The sequence below is a fragment of the Micropterus salmoides genome, unplaced genomic scaffold (assembly GCF_014851395.1).
Source record: "Micropterus salmoides isolate LMB-PRFRI ecotype aquatic unplaced genomic scaffold, ASM1485139v1 Ms_hic_scaffold_19, whole genome shotgun sequence".
In the NCBI taxonomy this organism is placed as follows: Eukaryota; Metazoa; Chordata; class Actinopteri; order Centrarchiformes; family Centrarchidae; genus Micropterus; species Micropterus salmoides.
The window spans coordinates 3475776-3498270 of record NW_024041039.1 but is presented as its reverse complement, the minus strand read 5'-3'; the positions used below and the strand labels follow the sequence as shown (position 1 = coordinate 3498270).

Sequence of the window (22495 nt, the reverse complement as noted above, 5' to 3'; positions counted from 1 at the left end):
TGACTGAACAGCGTAACGTGTTCTCATGTGCAGTGGACGAATAGACTCTGCCGACACACGATGCACACAGCAGCAGAACAATGTGTAGCGTTGAGAGAGCAACACAGAGAGCTTCAGTTTATTAGCAAGTCAGAGAGACAAACCAAAGCTAAAATGTTAACTCACCCTGCGTTCACTAAGGTCATTTTCTTCAATCAAGTTTCCCTCAGCGCTCTCATAAAAACTAAAATACGACCGGACTTCAGAGTGACTGAAAAATCTCGGCAGCGCCGTCTTCCGCCGTGTTGTCATTGACCCAAACAAACCCACATTGCACTCTGCGAATGCGCACCTGCTTCTGGGAGACGCTGTGATGGTGACCAGCTTCCTGAAGTCTTGTCATCACAGCTAAGTTGTCAGGTTTGGTACCATCGTGCCTGTACAGACACCAAAACCTCTGCTCACAGACCACATCAGCTAACCTGAGACACTGCAGGACTGAGCGGACAGATGAACAGTTGTCTGTCAAAAAATAGTAACTCCAGACTTTTAAACTTGATCTTCTCATCTCAGTCTCAGGAAGAAAGTGAAAATGTGCTAAAGAATAATACAACTTCATACGCAGCACGCTGTCATAAACATAGAGGCTACAGATGTTAGTGCATACTTTCTAACCCTCCGGATTTTCATCACCCTCTCCCGGTTTCCTCCTGGTGTCCCAATTCTCTCGGTTTATGACAAATGTTCACAAATTTGTGTCCTTTTCATTGCATCTATTACAGTTTCTGGCCCTGTACAGAGCATATAAGCCACACAACTCTCTCTGAGATAAAGTAGCATGCACGTGACGCAGAATTGAGAAGACGGTCGCTCCAGAGTGACTTCAGAGTCGCATGAACTCCAATCTTACTGTCATGACTGAGGTGGCAGACCTGCATCTGATTTAGACCACATACGAAAGGGCCCCAAATCCGAACTGGAGCCCGTGTGACTTGGTCAGTTCACACTGTTATAAAGTTCTGAACGTAGCCGTAGCTTCCGTCTGTTTCCAGTCTTATGCTAAACTAAGCTAACCAGCTGTTGGCTGTAGCTTATGTACCAAACAAATATGAGACTAAACTACTTCTGATTGGAGTAGCACTTCCGTTTTGAACTATACAAAAACAACTTTGACAGTGATGCTTATAAACTGCAGCAGTGAGAGCTTCCTTCCTTCCTCCATGTGGGCTGAAGAGGGTAAATCCTGCACACTAAATTAATTCTGGCTGAGTCATTTTAACTCAAAGGTCAAAGTCTTATTTTGCTGAATAAAAAAGATTGTACAGCATTGACTGAACATTTCAGAGTTTTGATGCTTTGTAATTAAATAAAAAATTAAGGAAAAGTGACATTCGAACCAGGATGGTTGAGTCCAGGTGGAGACTGTGAGTTAAACAGTGAGCAAACACTGTTGGATCTCACCTGCAGCAGGTGGAGTCTCTGCTATTTCAAGTTGGTTTCCTGAACAAACAACACATCCTGTTCGGAGTCTTTCCGTGACATTCACAGCTCAGAGACTCCTCTGGATCTTCACAGGACGAGGTAGGGGCGCTTAACGTACATGTTTTCAACCCCATGTTCAGTCAAAGTACATGTGAAGCTGTATTTTTAACCTGGAAAGTGATTAAATATTAATAATAATAGTTTCATTTGTACAAGGAAGGCAAGGCAAGTATTTGAATAGCACATTTCAACAATTAAAAGGGTTTTGCATAACATATGGTAATATAAAATACATTTAAATACAAGAGTTAAATAGAAAATAAAGCGAAGATAAACAGGACAGTAAAATACACTGCATTGAACCTATAAATTAAAAGTCTTAAATGTGATTTAATTAAAGGCAAACAGGAAAGTCTTCAGCCTTAATTTAAAAGAACTGAGAGTTTCAGCAGACCTGAGAGTTTGTTTTTAGATAAATGGAGCTTAAAAACTGAATGCCGTGTTTACTTTTGACTCTGGGGACAGAAAGCAGACCTGATCACACACGATCTGAGATCTGGATTGGTTCATGGTGTAGATGTATTTTGCCCTAAACCATTCATTCCAAATCCATTTTATAAACCAGCAGCAGTATTTTAAAAACAATTCTCTGACAGACAGGAAGCCAGTGTAAAGACCTCAGAGCTGAACTGACTCGAGCCGCAGCGTCCTGAATCAGCTGCTGCTGTCTGATCCATGTTTTAGGACCTGTAAAGACACAGTTACAGTAATCAATTAGACTGAAGATAAATTGGACAGGACAGGTTTTTCCAGGTCCTGTTGAGACATACACTGAACAAAATTATTAACGCAACACTTTTGTTTTTGCCCCCATTCATCATGAGCTGACCTCAAAAATCTAAGGGTGCTTTCACACCTGGATCGATTGGAGATGTTGTTGCGACACGTTTCCCCTTTTGCTCGGTTCGTTCGGTAATATGTGAACACGACAATCGCATTCTGAACCGGAACAAAACGACCGAGCCGAGATCGCCTAGAAGACGTTGCCTCGGCTCGATTCTATCCGAACCCTGGAGCAGTTTGTTTGCAGTGAGAACACAGCCGACCAATGAACCGGAACACATTAATTTGTTGCCTTGCAACCGACGCCAAAAGATCGTTTGTCAACACGGAGCTTCAGCAGCGTATTTTGTTAATTTGTTTTGATATTTTGTTGTGGTTGTATTAAGTACTGCTGTCGGAGTGCTTTTTTGCCTTTTTTGCGGCACTGCTCGACGGAACGTTCACAACCCCTCACTTTCATTTTATCACTAACCCTCTCGTAGACTTCGGTGTTCTTGTGTGTGGTGTGCAACATCCGGGAGATGTATTGTTCCGACCAAACATCTATTTCACCTCTTGTGTTACTGTTGTCATGGAGATGTCCCACAATGGAATACGCGACCTGCACTCATGAGGTAGTGACGTAATGGCGTAAGGAAAGCCCTGGAAGGGCGTGCGATTTGGACCGCTTTACAACATTGCGATGTGAACACAAGTGACGTATTTAAATTAATTCAGAACAAAGTATCTGTTCCGGAACAAAACAAAACGGTCTAGGTGTGAAAGCGCCTATTTCTCCCAAATGTTGTTCACAAATCTGTCAAAATCTGTGTTAGTGAGCACTTGTCCTTTGCCAAGATAATCCATCCACCTCACAGGTGTGGCATATCAAGATGCTGATCAGACAGCATGGGTGTTACACTGGTGTGCCTTAGGCTGGCCACAATAAAAGACCACTCGAAAATGTACAGTTTCAATGGACATTTTCGAGTAGGGGGGTCCGGAAACCAGTCTGTATCTGGTGTGACCACCATTTGCCTCGCGCAGTGCAACACATCTCCTTCACATAGAGTTGATCAGGTTGTTGATTGTGGCCTGTGGAGTGTTGGTCCACTCCTCTTCAATGGTTGTGCGAAGTTGCTGTCAGGTCGAGACCCCGATGAGGACGACGAGCATGCAGATGAGCTTCCCTGAGACGGTTCCTGACCGTTTGTGGAGAAAAAAACGATTGTTGCAGCAGCTGTCTGGGTGGCTGGTCTCAGACGATCTCGGAGGTGAAGATGCTGGATGTGGAGGTCCTGGGCTGGTGTGGTTACACGTGGTCTGCGGTTTTGAGGCCGGTTGGATGTACTGCCAAATTCTCTGAAACGCCTTTGGAGACAGCTTATGGTAGAGAAATGAACATTCAATTCAGCTGCAACAGCTCTGGTGGGACTTCCTGCAGTCAATATGCCAACTGTACGCTCCCTCAAAACTTGTGACATCTGTAGCATCGTGCTGTGTGATGGAACTGCACATTTTGGAGTGACCTTTTATTGTGGCCAGCCTAAGGCCTTTTTATTGTGGTCAGCCTAAGGCCTTTTATTCTGGCCAGCCTAAGGCCTTTTATTCTGGCCAGCCTAAGGCCTTTTATTCTGGCCAGCCTAAGGCACACCTGTGTAACACCGATGCTGTCTGATCAGCATCTTGATATGTCACACCTGTGAGGTGGATGGATTATCTCGGCAAAGGAGAAGTGCTCACTAACACAGATTGTGACAGATTTGTGAACAACATATGAGAGAAATAGGCCTTTTGTGTACATAGAGAAAGTCTTAGATCTTTGAGTTCAGCTCATGATGAGTGGGGGCAAAAACAAAAGTGTTGCATTTCTAATTTTGTTCAGTGTAAGTCCTTTAATCCTTGATATACATGCATATATATGTGTATATATATATATATATAAATAAGCTTACCTAATTTCTTGCATTATCCGAAGGGTTTTAAAGGAGTATTTTAGGGGTATTTAGAGAATCAAGTAGTAGTGATAGTATGTAGTTCATGCGTAGTAAAGCCCTGCTCCTTAAAGAGCACAGCGGTTTGTTAAATCTTACTTTTATAATTCTTGACAGAAGTGTCTGTGAATAGCTTTAGACGACAGTTGTTAACAGCTCAATCAGCCGCCACTCGCCCACCCAGAAGACAGCTTCCTGCCCTGTGGGTAACCATGGCGATCGCTCAGGTAGCGACAGTGACCTGCACTTTGGAGAGGAGGGTCCGATCACGCCACCGCTCATCCATTCAGCTGTTGCTATCCAGTTATGGTTTTATTGTGCTGTGAGCGGAGCGACCCTCCACCAAGCTCACAGGAGAGAGAGAGAAGAGAGTGAGAGCGAGCGAGCATAAGCTGGACCTGCGAGCTCGTGACTCCTCAGTCAGCTGCTGAGACAGAACAACCCTCTAAGACCCTGTACAGGAGGTGGTCTCAGAGTGAGGACCAGAACAACCCTCTAACAACCTGTACAGGAGGGGGTCTCAGAGAGTGGACCAGAACAACCCTCTAACACCCTGTACAGGAGGGGTCTCAGAGTGTGGACCAGAACAACCCTCTAAGACCCTGTACAGGAGGGGGTCTCAGAGTGAGGACCAGAACAACCCTCTAACACCCTGTACAGGAGGTGGTCTCAGAGTGTGGACCAGAACAACCCTCTAAGACCCTGTACAGGAGGTGGTCTCAGAGTGAGGACCAGAACAACCCTCTAACAACCTGTACAGGAGGTGGTCTCAGAGAGTGGACCAGAACAACCCTCTAACACCCTGTACAGGAGGTGGTCTCAGAGTGTGGACCAGAACAACCCTCTAAGACCCTGTACAGGAGGTGGTCTCAGAGTGAGGACCAGAACAACCCTCTAACAACCTGTACAGGAGGTGGTCTCAGAGTGTGGACCAGAACAACCCTCTAAGACCCTGTACAGGAGGTGGTCTCAGAGTGAGGACCAGAACAACCCTCTAACACCCTGTACAGGAGGTGGTCTCAGAGAGTGGACCAGAACAACCCTCTAAGACCCTGTACAGGAGGTGGTCTCAGAGTGAGGACCAGAACAACCCTCTAAGACCCTGTACAGGAGGTGGTCTCAGAGTGAGGACCAGAACAACCCTCTAACAACCTGTACAGGAGGGGGTCTCAGAGTGAGGACCAGAACAACCCTCTAACAACCTGTACAGGAGGTGGTCTCAAAGTGAGGACCAGAACAACCCTCTAAGACCCTGTACAGGAGGTGGTCTCAGAGTGAGGACCAGAACAACCCTCTAACAACCTGTACAGGAGGGGTCTCAAAGTGAGGACCAGAACAACCCTCTAACAACCTGTACAGGAGGTGGTCTCAAAGTGAGGACCAGAACAACCCTCTAAGACCCTGTACAGGAGGTGGTCTCAGAGTGAGGACCAGAACAACCCTCTAACAACCTGTACAGGAGGGGGTCTCAAAGTGAGGACCAGAACAACCCTATAAGACCCTGTACAGGAGATGGTCTTGGTCCAATCACAAATTCAATCTCGAGGTTAACTGTTATCAGTTCTAAAGGGCCAAAAGTGTTTTTATGCTTACTTTCAATCTAGATCTCCTTTCCTCCTTGTTTCCTCCTTTCCTTTATCCTTGTTTCCACATCTCCTTCCCTTTTTCTCATCTCCTCTCCTTTCTTCCTTGTTTCCTTGTTTCCTTTATCCTTGTTTCCACATCTCCTTCCCTTCCTCTCCTCTCCTCTCCATTCCTCCTTGTTTCCGCCTCTCATCCCCTTTTTTCCCTCTCCTCTCCTTTCTTCCTTGTTTCCTCATCTCCTTCCTCTCCTCTCCTTTCTTCCTTGTTTCCTCATATCCTTCCATTTCTTCCTCTCCTGTCCTCTCTTCCTTGTTTCCTCCTCTCCTCTCCTTTCTCCCCCTTGTCTTCCTTGTTTCCTCCTCTCCTTCCCTTTCTTCCTATCCTCTCTTTTCTTCCTTGTTTCCTCCTTCCCTTCCTCTCCTGTCCTCTCTTCCTTGTTTCCTCCTCTCCTTCCCTTTCTTCCTATCCTCTCTTTTCTTCCTTGTTTCCTCCTTCCCTTCCTCTCCTCTCCTCTTTTCTTTTCTTACTCTCCCAGCTTTTCCTCTTTGTCACTTCCTCGTCTCCCTATGTTTCTCCTCCCTCCAGTGAATAGCTACGGTGACGATGAAGATGATGCCAGCAGCTCCTCTGACAGTGAAGACGAGGTCCTGAAGCAGTTTGAGATCTCAGTGTCGCGTTCGCAGAGTTTTCGTACCCCGGCAGCTGACGCCGGCGAGCAGACTCAGCTGGCTTTGAGCCGACGCCATAAATTCAACCGACTGTCGGACCAGGAGGAGGGCAGCACAGAGCCGTCGGACTGTGAAGGTGTGGTGTTTGTCTTTCTTAAAGGACAGTTTCTGTATTTTTAAACATGGGCACTATTTTCACATATTATAGTGTTGAAATGACTCGTAGGTCCAGAGAGTTTTGGAATCCGTGCAGTGAACCGGCTGCAGTGGCTGCAACCTATTCCTTTTGTCAAAATGGCGTCCCCAGAAAGTGCTTCTTTTTGCCAGCGACAGGCTCAGACTCTTACACCAGGTGACAACATCACGGAAAGGATCCCTACGAGTGACTCCTGGTGACGCCCTTTGTTTTTAAAAGGAAACTGAGCTCAAGGACAGTCCTCGCTCTGAAATCTTGTGACAGTTGTTGCAAGAAGACGACGGTGGAAACACGAGTCAGAGTTTGAGAGAGGAGTTTGTTGTGTTGGAGAAACGTAAGGAAATAGGTCAACAACTCGCCTCTCATGAGGAATCAGAGCGAGAGCTGTCCTTGGGCGAGAAAGAAGCAATTTTTGGCCCGAAGGAATACGTTCCAGCCACTGCAGCCGGTTGAGCTGCCAGCTGAAGCATCTACTGCACGAACTCTTTGGACCAACGAGTCATTTCAACACCAAAATATACGAAAACAGGGCCGTAATTATCCTTTAAAACACTGTACGTTTTACAAATTTGTGGCACCATTTTCTACTTCTATTCCACTAAATTTCTGAGATAAATATTGGGCTTTTAACTTTATAACATTGATCAGATGTTTTTACACAAAACATACAAATAGCTTATAAAATATGATGTTTTGTTATAAATGAACCTCTTACAATTCCTGTAAAATTCACCTACAACGCCTATCCAAGGCATACCAAAAATAAATTGAATGCAGTTCTTGAACGATTTGGAATAAATGCATGCACGAGTACTCACTGTAGGTGCTACTGGAATTGATTAAACTATCCAGCAGTTTACACAAGTACAGCTGAAAGGTTTAGATGATTAATAGATTAATTGCCAACTATTTCATTGGTCATTAAGGGGTGAACCTGCGCAAGACACTTGACCCCTAGTTGACCTCGCAAGTTGCTTTGTAATTCAATTCAATCTAGCTTTACTGGCATGAATGTAAAACAACAATATTGCCAAAGCTACAAATACATTACAAAAGAACAATTAATTTTATACAGTTAATTAATCACTATAAAAAAAATAATAAATAAAACAATATATAATAATAATAACATATTTATTCAAAATAAAGTAAATAAAACAGTAAAAGTGTGTGATGTGTATATTAATAGACAAAAAAAATCTGTGTCAAATGTGAGATTAAAAAACAATAATAATTTGAATATTTGAGTCTATTCTGAGTTTCCACTTGTTGTCCTCAGTTCGTGGCATGAAGCATTCCTACCAGTAAATATGGGAGTTTCTATAAAGGTTTGTGGAAAACTGGGAGTTTTGTATAAAAGGCAGCTGCGGCTCAGGCAGTCGAGCGGGTTGCCCGTTAATCAGAAGATCAGTGGTTCAATCCCTGAGTTTCAGCCGGGTGTAAAAAATAAAGCAGCAGCAAAGATCCTTGAACTTATAAAGATGCTTGTGGCTAATCTATCAGCAAAGAATTTACTGATGTTAATTTCATATTGAGCAGAAAAAGTGCATCACAACCACTTTCGACCTGGTGAATCTCAGACTGACTGAGATCTGATCGAACTTGTGTGCAGTAAGAAACTGAATTAGACTTTATGTGAGCGGCGTCAGGGAGAGCAGATCGCATCAGTTTACCTCCGTCAAGCTAGATCCACTGCTAATCCATCGCAGCGTCAATGAGCCAAAGGGCCCCAAATAATGTTTTTACTGCAGATTAGAGGCTGTAAAGAGCTCAGGGAGGCTCAGTGTGATTGGACCGCTGTGGCTGGATGAGTGTGGAGAGACGACGGCATTAATTAGGTTTGTAGTCAGTTGGTTTCTGGTGTTTTAAGAATGATCTGGGGGGGTGAGAAGGCATATGAAACCAGGAGATTTTTATTTCTTCTTCACTGTTAAATCAGGTAACGTCTTTTTGTCAGAAGATCTTATTTGTGAAGTTTGTAAACTAATTTATTAGGCTGAAGAAAATGTATAAAGAACCGGGGATACAGAAGACGTGATCACACTTGACACATGACACGTTATAGGGTTGTATTTCATCTAGTATCTCATCTGTATTTCATCTAGTTCCTAAAATGTTCTTCCTAAAAATTGTGATTAATGTTAATCCCAGCATCCAGCAAAACATAATCTGGATTACCGTCTGAGTCTGAGTCATGCAGCACTCTCCTCTATGGTGGTGGTATTTTCCCACCAAACCAGTCAGAGCAGATTGTGCTGCTTCACACACTCTTACATGTTAAAACATGAATACATTAAAAGAGCAACACATTAACACAAACCTATACAGAAAACTAAGTCGCACAGCCCTCTCCTCCGCATTCAAAGCTGTTTGACTTCTGATCAAGTATACTGGGGCCTTTAAGGCCAATTTATACTTATGCGTCAAGTCCACGCCATAGCTGAAATCTTATGCTACGTGCTACGGCTGAACGATTTTTCTGCCAGATGTTAGGATTACGATTCGATTCGTGATATTTTAAAATCAAGGACAAATGAGCAAAATCTGACAGGCAAAAGGCTCTTATTCTGAAATGCTCCATATGGATATGTAATGTTAGCCTGCAGAGAGCAGAGCGGGCTCACAGAAGTTCATAGTTGAAGCACACAGAATGACAAATTAACAACATGTCAACAACATGTAGGCTAAACGCTCCGCTGCTGAAACACTCCAGTGTGAGCTGACGCCGGACAAAACTGACTGTGTCGGTTATCCTCTAGTTTTGTTTGTTGATGTAAAATGTACACGCCCTGTGCCCACTCTGATTGGTGAGTATGGCGTGGTGATGGCGCAATGGATAAGATGTGTGAGACATCCACGTATGTGTCCCTGAGCAAGGCACTTAACCCCCGTTGCTCCAGAGGCGTGCGACCTCTGACGTGTACAGCAATTGTAAGTCGCTTTGGATAAAAGCGTCAGCTAAATGAATAAATGTAAATGAGTAGGACTGTAACAGGAGGCGCGATTGGCGAGCAGATCTGTCACACAAGGATGACAACAGCATGAATCTGTAACTGGATGACTGTTTAAAACGCGTCAGATGCCCTGTGTAAGTAACCTATATTTTAATTGCCGTCTTTGCGATTAGCTAATCGCGTTCTTTCAAATTACAATTTCGATTTGAAAACGATCGTTCAGCCCTACTACGTGCTGTCATGAGCATTTTTACTTCACTACACTCTGCAATTACAACGCCAAAACGGCAGTTGGCTGTGGGGTTTCTATGTTCTGCTGTGTTGAGTTTCTTCTTATTTGTTGGAGTAGGCTACTACAGACAACGGCGGTTTCACATAAAAACGTTACTTTACTGTTTTACCACGAACTGCAACTTTTTTAACAGGCAAAATTATCTTTTAAATTGACAAACGTCATGTGTGTAATTCTGGGCCGATTCAAACAGGATCAAAACATTAGTTGTCTCTCGCCGTTGACTAGCTTACATATTTTTTTCCGAAATAAGGTCCCATGGGGCGAAAGAAGGAGGGAGGGACTTGAGCTCATTAATGAACTCAAATGACGCTGTGTGGTGAACAGTTAAATATGATTTCTTGTGACAAGAGCTTGGCCTCAGAGCTAGTTGCAATGCAGCTAACTTGCTAAGCAAATAGCATCACTGAAATATTTCGCCACAGCGAGCAAAAAAACGGATGTTAAGACAAAGTTAAACGGGTAGTCCTAACGACCATAACAACGTTACAACATCCTGGCAAACGACCCCACTGAGGTTAAATAGCTGAGTTTCCCTACCAGTCAGTCAGAACTGAAGAAGTCCTTTGGTTGAGGGACGAAACGTCTTCTAGTATCTTCAACCAAGTCCAGTTGCCCTTCATTTTAACCTTCTTTGGATAACTACGACCTGGATGACTGAGAATCTTCACAGACAAATGTTAAGACAAAGTTAAACGTTCCTGCCTTCTTTTTAAAAGAGCAGCTGGTTGTTGGCGTTGTTTGGTCGGGGGTCACTCTGACTCTGTTTTCTGTCTTTAACCAACATGTGAGCGTTGCAGTGACATAAGCCACAAATGAAACGATAACACACACACAGGCTGATGACTCACCTTGGACTGTTTCCATGGTCACTCTATGCAGCCACTGATGTAAGAGTCAGGCCGACCTTAATGATGGCGAAGTGGAGATAATTGCTATTGATTGGTCTGAGGTACGGCCTGTTCTCGGAGTGTTTCTGTCGAAGGAAAAGGCCAAAGTTTGACAGATTACACAATATCACCTCTGTTAACACACAGCGCTCCCAAGCAAGGTTTAGGTGGCTCCTTTTAGACCTCCTGGACTCAATCAGGAAATATGCCAGAGAGACAATCGCGTTTCTGCTGTCAAGGGATACGTTTGTCATCTTCTCAAGATTAAATAAAGTTAAAGGAACAAGGAAGAACCTCTGGGTCAGAAGTGAATCCAATGCGGACCTACAGTCTTTCTAATGACCAGCAGGGGGCGACTCCTCTGGCCGCAAAAAGAAGTGTGATTTTATAGAAGTCTTAGAAAAAATGAAGCTACTTCTCAGATGATTTAGTACCTCAGCAAACATTTTCCTAATGAGTTTATGGTCTCAATTGTTAGTTTGAAGTCTTCTTCACACAGCATGATGTTCATTTAGTAAATTATGGACCCATTTAGAAGAAAATAGACAGAAAGCAGGGGATGTCAGTCAGGAAAGAGGCGACTGGTATTCACTGCACTGTATAAAAGATTATTAAGAGTACATTTTTCCAAACAACCAACATAACGATGGCCAAAATGGCAAACTTGAAGCTTCAAAAAGGCAGTCCCCAAACCAACGAGTGATGTCACGGTGGCTATGGCCACTTGTTTCTTACAGTCTGTGGTCTGACACATCTCTCCGTCCAGAGATTTAAAAGCCCATGTGAGTTTGTATCTTGTCAAATTCAGCCAACACAATATTTAGTCAACCTTTTATATGTTGTGTCAAAATCATTTAAGAAGTAATCAAGGTAGCTGAGGCTGCTCGACATACACGGTCCCAACGCACACCTTCCTCACATTGATTGATTCAGGTAAAACTAAACTACTGTCCTCACACCCACAGATTTAAATCTGACTACCAGAGGGCCTGATGCTGACTTTCCTACACTGTTAACTTCCTCCTGCAGAAATGGAGGCTCAGAACCGGCAAGGTTTCCAGGACCCGCTCTCTGCAGCGGTAGAAGAGAGCGAGAGGGCGTCTGCTGCGCTCGCTGTGGGCAAACCTGATGGACTTGAGGGGTCATTGGGCGCCAGGGACAGCCCCACCCCCAGCACGCACGCCTGGCCGCAGACGGCAGCGAGGACGCCGAAAATGCCGTAGGTGTCGACAAAAATGACGCCACAGACAGCTCCTCCACCTGGAGCCCCGAGGTACTGCAACCTGACATTTAAACGAGACCTTTTCCATATTTGGCTTATCTGCAATGTTCAAAAGTTGGATGTTCATGTTAAACATGGCCGAACCTTCAAATAATGAGGTTAAAGTGTTTAAAAGAAATGCCGGTTAGCAAAAACCTCAGATTTCCTCTCCTGTTTTTTCTACCAATAGCTCTGTAATACAGGCAGAGCTGGTGCTACATATATGGTCATCTGCTCCGCCCAGCAACACTCTGTTTTACTTTACCGTCCAGCAACAACAACAGCCTGGTAACATGCTTCAGGTCTTGGCCAATCAGAAGACACTGGGCTTTGAGGGGGGCGTAAAAAAGTAAAAAAGTCTGCACACTTTTAGGCTGCAAATAATTCTGTGTTAATTCTCTGTATTTTAAGGCAGCATTTCAATCTACAAGATTTAAATGCGCAGACTTTTCTCAAATTATAAAGTATGTGTTATTTTGGTCATCACTGTGGAGATGGTGACCCATACAGTCTATGAGGGTGACCCCACTCAACCACACAGAGGAGCAACAGGGAAAACCTTGACTTTATTAGGTACACCTATACAATCAAATGTAATAAATACACCAGATCAGCCATGAAAAGCCAGGATTTATTTACACAGACATACATAGAAGTGTTCATTCACGTACATGTTTTATCACTGAGGTCATAATTGGTGCTGTTGGTTTTGTACTGAGCTGCATTATATTTAGAAGAGTTTCTGATATTCTGGCCCAGTAATGTACATTATGTAAATAGGGAGGACAAAAAAATCCTCATATCCAACACAATGTAGTTCATTAAAACACCCTTTAATTTTAACCTCATTTAATAAAATTTATGCTCATATGTGTAAATTTAATTAAATAATGGCACAGCTGTAGTATTGAACTGCATTACATTGTAAAGGTGCACCTATTAAGGCCACTGAGAGCATTCAACACAGTAACACCAGCAGCTGAAAGGATGTGTAAACTCCTCCGTAGCTCAAATTATTTTTCATGTCACTATATTCATATTTGCATCAACGTGGAAGAAAGTTTGTCCTGGTGATTGTTGGCTGGACATGGTATTTGCACTCCACTAACTTACTCTTAAATATACAAGTTTGGCACGTTTCTATGAGGCCTATAAGCAGATACAGCTGCCAGTTTATTGGGCACACTGAGCTAAAACTTATGCAGTCCTGCAATAATCCTACCACCTTCATGAAGGTTGAAATATTCAGTCACTGATTCAACACGGAGAGCTGTTTCTGACAGGGACGTACCTCGTTGATATTTGGATCCTTTGTGGATAACTGGCTTGCTCGCTCATTAAAGTCAGTCTCCGATGGTTTCATGTGTCAGCCTCTTCAACAGAAAAACATATGAAGTCGTTATCTGTCTGCTGCAGTTATAACGTTACTTACTTTTTGTGCTGGTGATCTTGTCAGCCGATGCACTGTCCAACAAACAATGTGTGTAACGTTAATGACTGAATTAACGTTAACCAAGGAACAACCTTGCTGGATACAAGCTTGCCATGTTACCTATTTCACATAGATAACGTTACCCTTCATAGTAACGTTACTTCTACGGCAGCCACTGCGCTCGAGCAGGATTCCACTGTGCAAGCGGAGTTATCCTGTGAGAGCTTGCCAGGCGCGCGAGAAGATTCTTTTTTGTGCGTGTGGAGTAACGCTCACAACTTATGACCAAAAATAAACGCCATAGATAATACTTTCTCATATAAAATTGTCCGCAGACAAACCACAAAAACTGGCAACAGACTAGTTCTTTGTGGGTCTGCACAAGTGTACGTGACCTTAAAAAGACCACTTGATTATCTTACATTAACCCGAAGATGGAGCACTCATAAACGACCTGTGGCGTCCCTGTCGGGTCAGCGGTCTAAGGAGCACATCATGTCGTTGCAATGTTCCGGATTCTGGCAAAAACTGTTTAATTAAAAAACTGGGCGCAGTTTATTTGAAGTGGTCACAATAACCCTTGCAGTCTTGTGGCTGCAGGATTTATTTGAGTTTAAGGTGCTGAAAACACTACAGCAAGAAATCTCTCCTGACCAGGCTGACTAATACCAGAAAACCATTCACCATCAAAATGACCACGTTCAGACATGGGAAGTGCACAGAAGGAAAATGGCGGTTGTTTATATGTAATAAATTTACTGCTGTTATGGCTGGTATTGGGCGGACCCAGGTGCAAACAAAGAGCACAAGATTAAAAAGTTAACAGGCTTTATTAATAAAATGTGCAATGGTGGTGAAGGCAGGTTAGGCTTGGTGCGAGCAGGTGGGTTGGAGCTGACGAGGTCCAAAGCGGTATGGTAGCACAATGAAGGTTACTCACAAGACTAGCAAAAGGCGATGCTAGAAACACCGGAGGCTACAAGCTAGAGCTGGCCTCAAGTGCTCAACCATGAAGTGGTGAGAAACAATCTGGCACCAATCACAGGAAGCCTGGGGTGTTTGTGCCATAGGTTGATAAGAGGATTGAAACCCGGCGTGCAGCTCAACAAGGTGTGTTGATTTCTGTCACGCCCAAAACACACACACAGACACACAGACAGGCAAAAGGGAAGCGAAACATGTGAAAACAACATGAAAACCCCAGAGCCAGGGCACTGACTGTGACAACTCTCTAGTGAAGCTTTTAAAGGTTTTGTAGACAGTGTTGGGGAATTTACTAAGGAATTGTAATAAGTTATATTTTACTTTACTTACCTTAAAAAAGTAATACTATATAGTAATACTACTCGGTATTAAAAGTAAGTACCGTAAAACTTTGAATAATAGCCTGGACTTTTATTGACCCTGGATTTATTTGAGACAGGCCTTTAATTCTTTTAGCACAAAACTTAAACTACTGTCAAACAGTTTATTTATTTCAAACAGGATAATACTTGTGAAAAATGATCAAATAATATCAAATACACGTCATTCATTTGATCTAGCTCCGACAGACGGCTTATGCGCTTTTATTTTGAAGGCAGCAACCTAACGAAAACAACAACACGGTGGAGGATGAGAGAAGTTAGCAGACAGAGAGCGATGAACTTCACATGACATATAATAATATATATAAATTGATCGCTTGTCTTTTTTTGTTTATCTGCTTCTGCTGAAGCCTCCCTCCGCTGCTTGTTTGGGTGGCTGATTTGCAGGCTGATCAACATCCCGCCCCTCCTGTGACCCAGGGTTTGACTGCATGTGTATTCAGAGCCGTTGAGCAAGGGACTTTCAAAACAATGATGATAATAAAAACTGTGTTAGCGTGCGATAAAATAATTGTCGGCGTTGCTTTTTCTGTGAGGCAAAAAACGTGTCCAGCAGCGTCCATTTCAGACACACTTGTTTCGACTTTCCTGTCACTATTTTTTAGAGATGTAGCGAGCTGGCGATGTTAGAAAGATGACGTTTCTGTTCTTAATCTCGGCTACAAAGCTCTGATTGTTTGACAGCTGTCGGTGGCAGCTACACCAGGTCTGGTGGAGGCGTCGATTCAGAGGTCTGCAAAGCACAAGCAAACACCTGTCATCAGATTCTGATTCTTACATTGTTAAATTCTGATTGGTAATATCAGCGTTTTCCAACAATTGCTCGCCCACTTCATCCCAGTGAGGAGAAAACACACACAGTAATCTGTCATCAGCAAAAACCAGTGTTCAAACTTTGGCAGGAAATTGTGTCTTCATGATGGACCTCATCGCTTATATCAGTATAACCAGAAAGGAAGCTGATGTTTTTACTTAAAGGAGCTGTATGCGACATTCACTGCCATGTCCCACCAGACTCCATTGAGAAAATAGTTTTACCATCATAAAACACACTTCCTTTAAACAGGACAGGGACTAAAATTAACTCACTCACTGTTCCAACAATCAAGACGTTTTGGTGAAAATGTACCCTTAATTCACCGAAATATTCGCCTCAGACGGCAGCCACGGAGCTGCCCTGTCAAAGTATGTCCACAAGTGCTTGTTTCTGAGAGTGTCTGAGAGCATTGCTGAAAGGATCCCTAGAGAGATGTTTTAGGGCCTTTTCAGAAGTCATTAGCAGCGATTTTATATCTATGTTTTCTATATATGTGCACACATTACCACAACCTGAGACCTCAAAAATTTTATGACAATATATCGAGAAAACTTCCACATTTCTCACTTCTCAATAATCACTAAAAAAACAAGGGAGGGATTACTTAACGGGGTCCGTGAGCTGGCCGCATCCCTGCTGTTACCCATCATGCTTGGCAGAGGTATCATCATCATTCAGCTGTGAGAGGTTTGTCACTCTGGCAGGTTATTCCTCTCAGGTTGGAAGAAACAAACCAAACACGGCCCACTGAGGCCTCGAGGTTTCGTATAAATAGTTGATATTTCCTGTGCTCTCCGCGCTGCGTTGGCTAACAAACAGAAGCTCATGAATAATAATCTGTGTGTGTGTGTGTGTGTGTGTGTGTGTGTAAACAAAGTATGTATAAATACGTGCATGCATCTACTTAACATGTCTTTCTGTGTGGATTGTGTTTGTATTTGTGAAAGCAGGAGAGAGGAGATGTAGAATCTAACAACCTCTCAGTCACCGAATCACACTTTGAAATTGGGAGCATCTGTGCAGCAAACACCTCCCACACACACACACACACACACACACACACACACACATCCACAGAGACACAGGGTGATACTGACATCTAGAAATGCTTCATAAATAACAGATGAGTGGAGCTACAGAAAATCAGGGAGATCTATGTTGTAGAAGTTTATTGATACAGTTATATAACAGCCCTGCCATTGATAATGCTAAAGCTAGTACTGCTACTGCTAATAATAATAATACTATCTCAAAAATTAATAATAATAAATCATTTCTTAACAATTGATTTACATGTTGCGACAGTTTTGTTTGCACAGTTTAAATTTTATTTTTATTCGGGGTGCCTCTCTCCTGGCAGTAAGATATAAGTTACTGGTTGTTTGAAAGTTATTTAAGTCAAACGTCACAAAGGATGTACATCCTCACACTGAATGACCATGAAAGAAAAGAACACCACTCTAACTCTAAAGCTTAGAGCAAAACAAAATATTCAACTCAAAATTCCACTTCGGGTTTTCTGCACACTTTAATTTCGTTTCATTTCATTTATTTGTTTATTTGACAGGGTCAGTGCTCATTACTTAACAGTAAAATAACTGTAAATGAGCCAGAGTTAGCTCAACAGGCTAATTTTCATCTGTTGTCCCCAGGGCAACCTAAAATAAAGATTTTAAATGATTTCAAAATCACAAATTAGTTGCGGTTCACTTCATAAAACACAAAAATAAATTCAGTCCAGTGCTGATAGCACTGTGATTTACCAATCACAACCTGGACGGGGCGGGACATTACAAAAAGACTACAGTAAACTTTTGAAATGCTGAATTCGTTCTGCATGAACGGTTATGATTATTGACAAGTTAGCACCATGTAGACATTTTTCTTGCACAAGTATTTAATGAATGAGAACAACATGCCATAATGAAACAGCTGTAACTGGAATTAATATTATCCCAGTGGTAAGCTATATAGGATGAAAAGAGTGTAGCCTAATAAATACACTAATATTAGCCGTAATCAAACCCTAACAAAACAGAAAACGGTGTTAAAGCATTAATTGAATTTGTGAATGAGATGAATGGAGCCAATCCCAGCTGATATCGAGCGAAAGGCACAACATTAAACATTCATTGTAAAGTTATTCAACATTAATGCATCAATAATTATAATTCTAAAACAGGCCGCTCTGCATGAAAAGTACTTTTACTTTCTGTACTTTAGATATATTTTGACATTTACTTTAGTAGATGCATTACTTAGAGGAAGCAGTAAACATTCGGCGTGTAATGAGGTGAGCGTCTGCCTCTGTGTTTTCTTTCTCATGTGCTGACCTCCTGACCCGCACGTACAAGAGACTCGAGCAGCAGCTCCGTCATTATCTTATCTCCTCTGTGGTTGCCATGTCTACGCCGACACTCAGCCCCGCTCTGTCAACACTCGACACAATCGATGTTCTGTTTGCCGACTGTAGGGGAGGCTGAGATTGGCTGCACTGAGAAGAGGAGGAGGAGGAGGAGGAGGTGGTTTATTTGTCCTTTTATGACAGGATTTCTGCTTCATTTTCTGTCTGAACATTCGGAAAAAGCTCTGGAGAATCATTCAGTGATTGTGAGTCTTTATATTTGTCAGCAGTGGTACTCGTACTTCACCTTCAGAGGGGAATATTATATTTTATTCTGCTATATTTATTTTACAGTTTCACTTACTAGTTACTTTGCAGATTCAGGTTCATCAATCCAAAATATAATTTTAAAACTACCTTTACCAGCTGCAACATTAAAGTGATGTACATTAATGCATAAACCATTAAATCCAAAAATTATATGATACTACATGAGCCTGCATGTTAGTGCATCCTCTGTTTGAGCAGGCCGATTTAACGGCTGTTTCTTTTCTCATCTAGCTCAGTGAAGTCGGTGATTGTTGGAACACTGGAAAGGCTAACTAAGATGGATTTTTGTTTCTCTCCAGTCTGTATTTATCGATGACCCGCTAGGTAAAATTATTGTTGTTGTTTTTTCAATGCAATCTGGTGGCGAGCAAGAGCGATGCAACAGCTGTATCTGGTTAAACAAAAAGGATCTATTTAACAAAAATGTCTCTCTCTGTAGGGATCCTTTCCGTAATGTTCTCAGACACAGAATATCAATCTGAGACTGTTAGTGGCAAAAACAAGCACTTTTAGTGGACGTACTTTGACGAGCGCATTTTTCGCCAGCAGCCACTGAAGCTCGTTTCGTGGCTGCTGTTCGAGGCGTAGAGCCAGAATATTTCTGTGAATTAAGGGTTTATTTTGACCAAACCAGAGTCTGTGATTGTTGGAACAGTGGAAAGACTTTTATTTGTTTCTGTCCAGTTTGAAGGAAGTGTGTGTGTGTGTCTAAGGTTACAAATGACTTTTTCTGATTGGAGTCGGTGGACCGTAGCGCCCAATTGTTATGGTCTCAGATGCTGGTGCTCTAATGCGACATTTAGGAATGGCTCCTTTAAGTAAAACCTTTAATGCAACAGGGTAGTACTACACTGTGGTATTGCTACTTTCACTAAAGTACAAATTATGAATACTTCTTCAACCACTGCTCTTTGACAAATTATTATTTGTATTTCACTCCAAACAACCTACTTTGTCTAGTATTGATACACTTTTGTCACCTGATAGATTGCGGGTTGAGTAAAGGAATTAGGAGAGTGGATCTGATAACCGTCACGCTTTGGGAATCCAATGTCCAAACAATTCTTTGTTTGCCCTTGTTCTTAAGTTATAAATAGACTGCAGCAGCAAGGCCAGAGACTGAGATCGTCATCTTGAATCATCAGGTAGATTAAGAAATAAGAATTATTAACCATAACCACTAACCCTTTTAGTTACACATTAAACAGTACATGTAGTTGAAGGAAGAAGTTTGTGGTTTTGTGGGTTTTTAAGTGTACAGCATTCGGGTTTGTCTTTGGACTTGTTTGTTTTACTTAAAGAAATGAGCTGATTCCCTTTCTGGTGGAGAGTTACGCTGGATTTATAGCTGATGCAAAGGGTTAACACGAGTCCCGCCCTAATAGGTTTGGATTTTATCTGTTTTTATGTGTTTTATTTTTCAGGCTGCGTCGACCTTTAGTTACTATATATATTTATATATATAGAAAGTGAGTTAAGGTTATTTCATGTTAATGTCTAAATTAGTGCCAGGCAACGATTAAAATTTTTAATTGCGATTAATCGCAGTGTTACGCGTAAAATTGACTAATGAATTCTAAAGTAGTGTATTGTGCACTTTTAATTTAAATGTACTGCTATATACACAAAAGTGTAATAACGTGGTTTGCAAACACTTGAAACAAATAAGGTGCTTTTTACCAGCAGTATTCCCTTTACACAGTAGCAATAAAATATTTCTTGTAAATCTCAACTTAAACATTAATGTAATCAAATCAAGCATTAAACCAAAGCTATTTGCCACTGCCAGGGCGTGACCTTTTATCTAGCTTGTTAAAACAAGTTACCATCAGAGTCCAGTTTTCTTGTTTGTTTGTTTTCTGAACAGGTATCAGCATCAGGTATCTTTTTTAGGGAGCAGCAGAAACAGTCTGTTCAGTAGGGTTGGGACGATGTGTACAAAACTACATTGAAACATCGGGATGGACGACGGCATGGGGGGCTGCTTGTTTGGGTGGCTGATTTGCAGGCTGATTAACATCCCTCCCCTCCTGTGACCCACGGTTTGACCGGATGTGTATTCAGAGCTGGTGAGCAAGGGACTTTCAAACTAATAATAATAAAATAAAAACTGCGTTAACGTGCGATAAAATAATTGTCGCGTTAACGTGCCCAGCCCTAGTCTAAATGTCTTTGCTGGATGTGTGTTACTGAAAAGGAGAAGACTACTGAGAGTCTTCGTGTTGTCTTCACTATCAACAAGCTCCAGCGGCATCTGAAACTTGTAGGAGAAGACTCAACTGACCAATCACATGCAGTCCCCCTACACGGTCACTTTGACGCCACCATAGCCCTGAGCTTTAAAAAAACTGGGTGAACCATCATCAGGTCAACTGTTTTAATTTGTCCAAAACAATCCCGGCAACACCAGTGACATTCCCGTAAACCTCCGTTGTACTTCGTGTTTACTGCTAATTAGCAAATGTTATGTGAAAACTGCCAACGTTGAACTAGCCTTTCTGCAAAGCGGTCGCCCATAGTCTCTTAGCCACTTGCTATATTTACAAGTTATTTACAGCTATGAACATACCAGCTGAATGTAATATATGTATGTTACAAATTTGGTAGCTTCACTGTAGATTATTTTATATCTGTTGATGTATGACGTGTTTGAATAGCATTCAGTTATTGGTGCTATCTTTCTGTATCATTTCAGTTTTACAAAATTCATTCATGAGAATGACGACAACAATAAAGAGCATTGAACTTTACGCCAGCCTCTGACTTTCTCTTGAATCCTGTCTGTGGATTTGTGTACAGTCTCACGCACTGAGGACAGAATAGTTACCTTGCAAACACGCCGTACTAAGATGGTGAACATCAGGATGTTTATACTTTGGATTTGCAGCTCATTAATATTTTGATATTTGCGCTCTTTCCTACTTTGTCCTGCAACTGCTTCACAAACAAATTCCCGGGGGATAAATAAAGTTCTCTCTTATTTTATGTCAGCGTCTTACAGTTAGCATTTACTCTGTGCATACAGCCTCATTGTAGCTTTAACGTCCTGATGTGTAGTCAGACTTTTGAGGACTCACTTCCCCAAAAATGGTGTAGCCTACGGAGTAATATGGAGGCCACGTACGAAGCTGCTGTAGTGCGGCCTAACCCCTCATTGCAGAAGAAAATAATCCAGCTTTAGATGAGATCACTCTCGTATTTGTCTGTTAAATATGAAGCTACAGTCAGAAAGTTAGCTTAGCGTATATACTGGAATACAGGGGGCAACAGGTAGCCTGGCTCTGTCCAAAGGTACAGAATGTGCCTACCAGCACCTCTAAAAGTCTCTAATGAACGCACAACTCGTTTGTTTTATCAGTACAAAAACCTACTGTATGTGCGGGTCTGTTTTTTTGGTTGGGAGCCGTGTCTTCCTGGAGTCTTCGCTGGTCGCCTGCCAACTTTTCCTGACCAGCAGATGTGTCTTATTTTTCCTTAACTCGAGTGAATTAGTACAAATCAATGAAATTACTTTTCTGTTCTCCCTGCCTTCTCAGCAGGAGCAGCCTCCTCTCAACGAGATCTCGTCCCAGCCGGTCAGCGCTCCCACCCGACCTCCCATCTCTAAATGTGGCGACCTGGTCCTCTCTCTGGAGTACCGCCCCGACGCGGAGAAGCTACTCGTCTCCGTGATCGCGGCCCGGGACATCCCCGACAAGGCTCGCAGCGGGATGGACTCCTGGCAGGTGCACATGGTCCTGCTGCCCTCCAAGAAGCAACGCCACAAGACGTCGGTACAGAAAGGTTCACTGCCGCACTTCAACGAGACATTTCGCTTCTCGCGCTTGGACCCGTCAGAACTGCACATGGCGGCTGTCCGGTTCCGGCTGTACGCGCTCGGAGGCAGGATGTCCCGTGAGCGAATGATGGGCGAGAAGCTTCTGCGTTTAGGTGGTCTTGACCCGGACGGAGGGACGATGGAGACGACGCTGGTTCTGGAGCCTCGCAGTAACCTCAAGGTGACAAGTGTACATAAACTTTTAGACGTAGTTATAATTCTGTTAGCAGTCGAGGCCGCATTTGTGTAGACGTCTGCTGCGGTTT

The 22495-nt window shown here is 42.7% G+C and overlaps 1 pseudogene; it reads left to right on the top strand.

Moving 5' to 3' along the window:
- LOC119910474 overlaps positions 1-22495 on the top strand; it is a 68760-nt pseudogene that overhangs the window by 37954 nt on the left and 8311 nt on the right.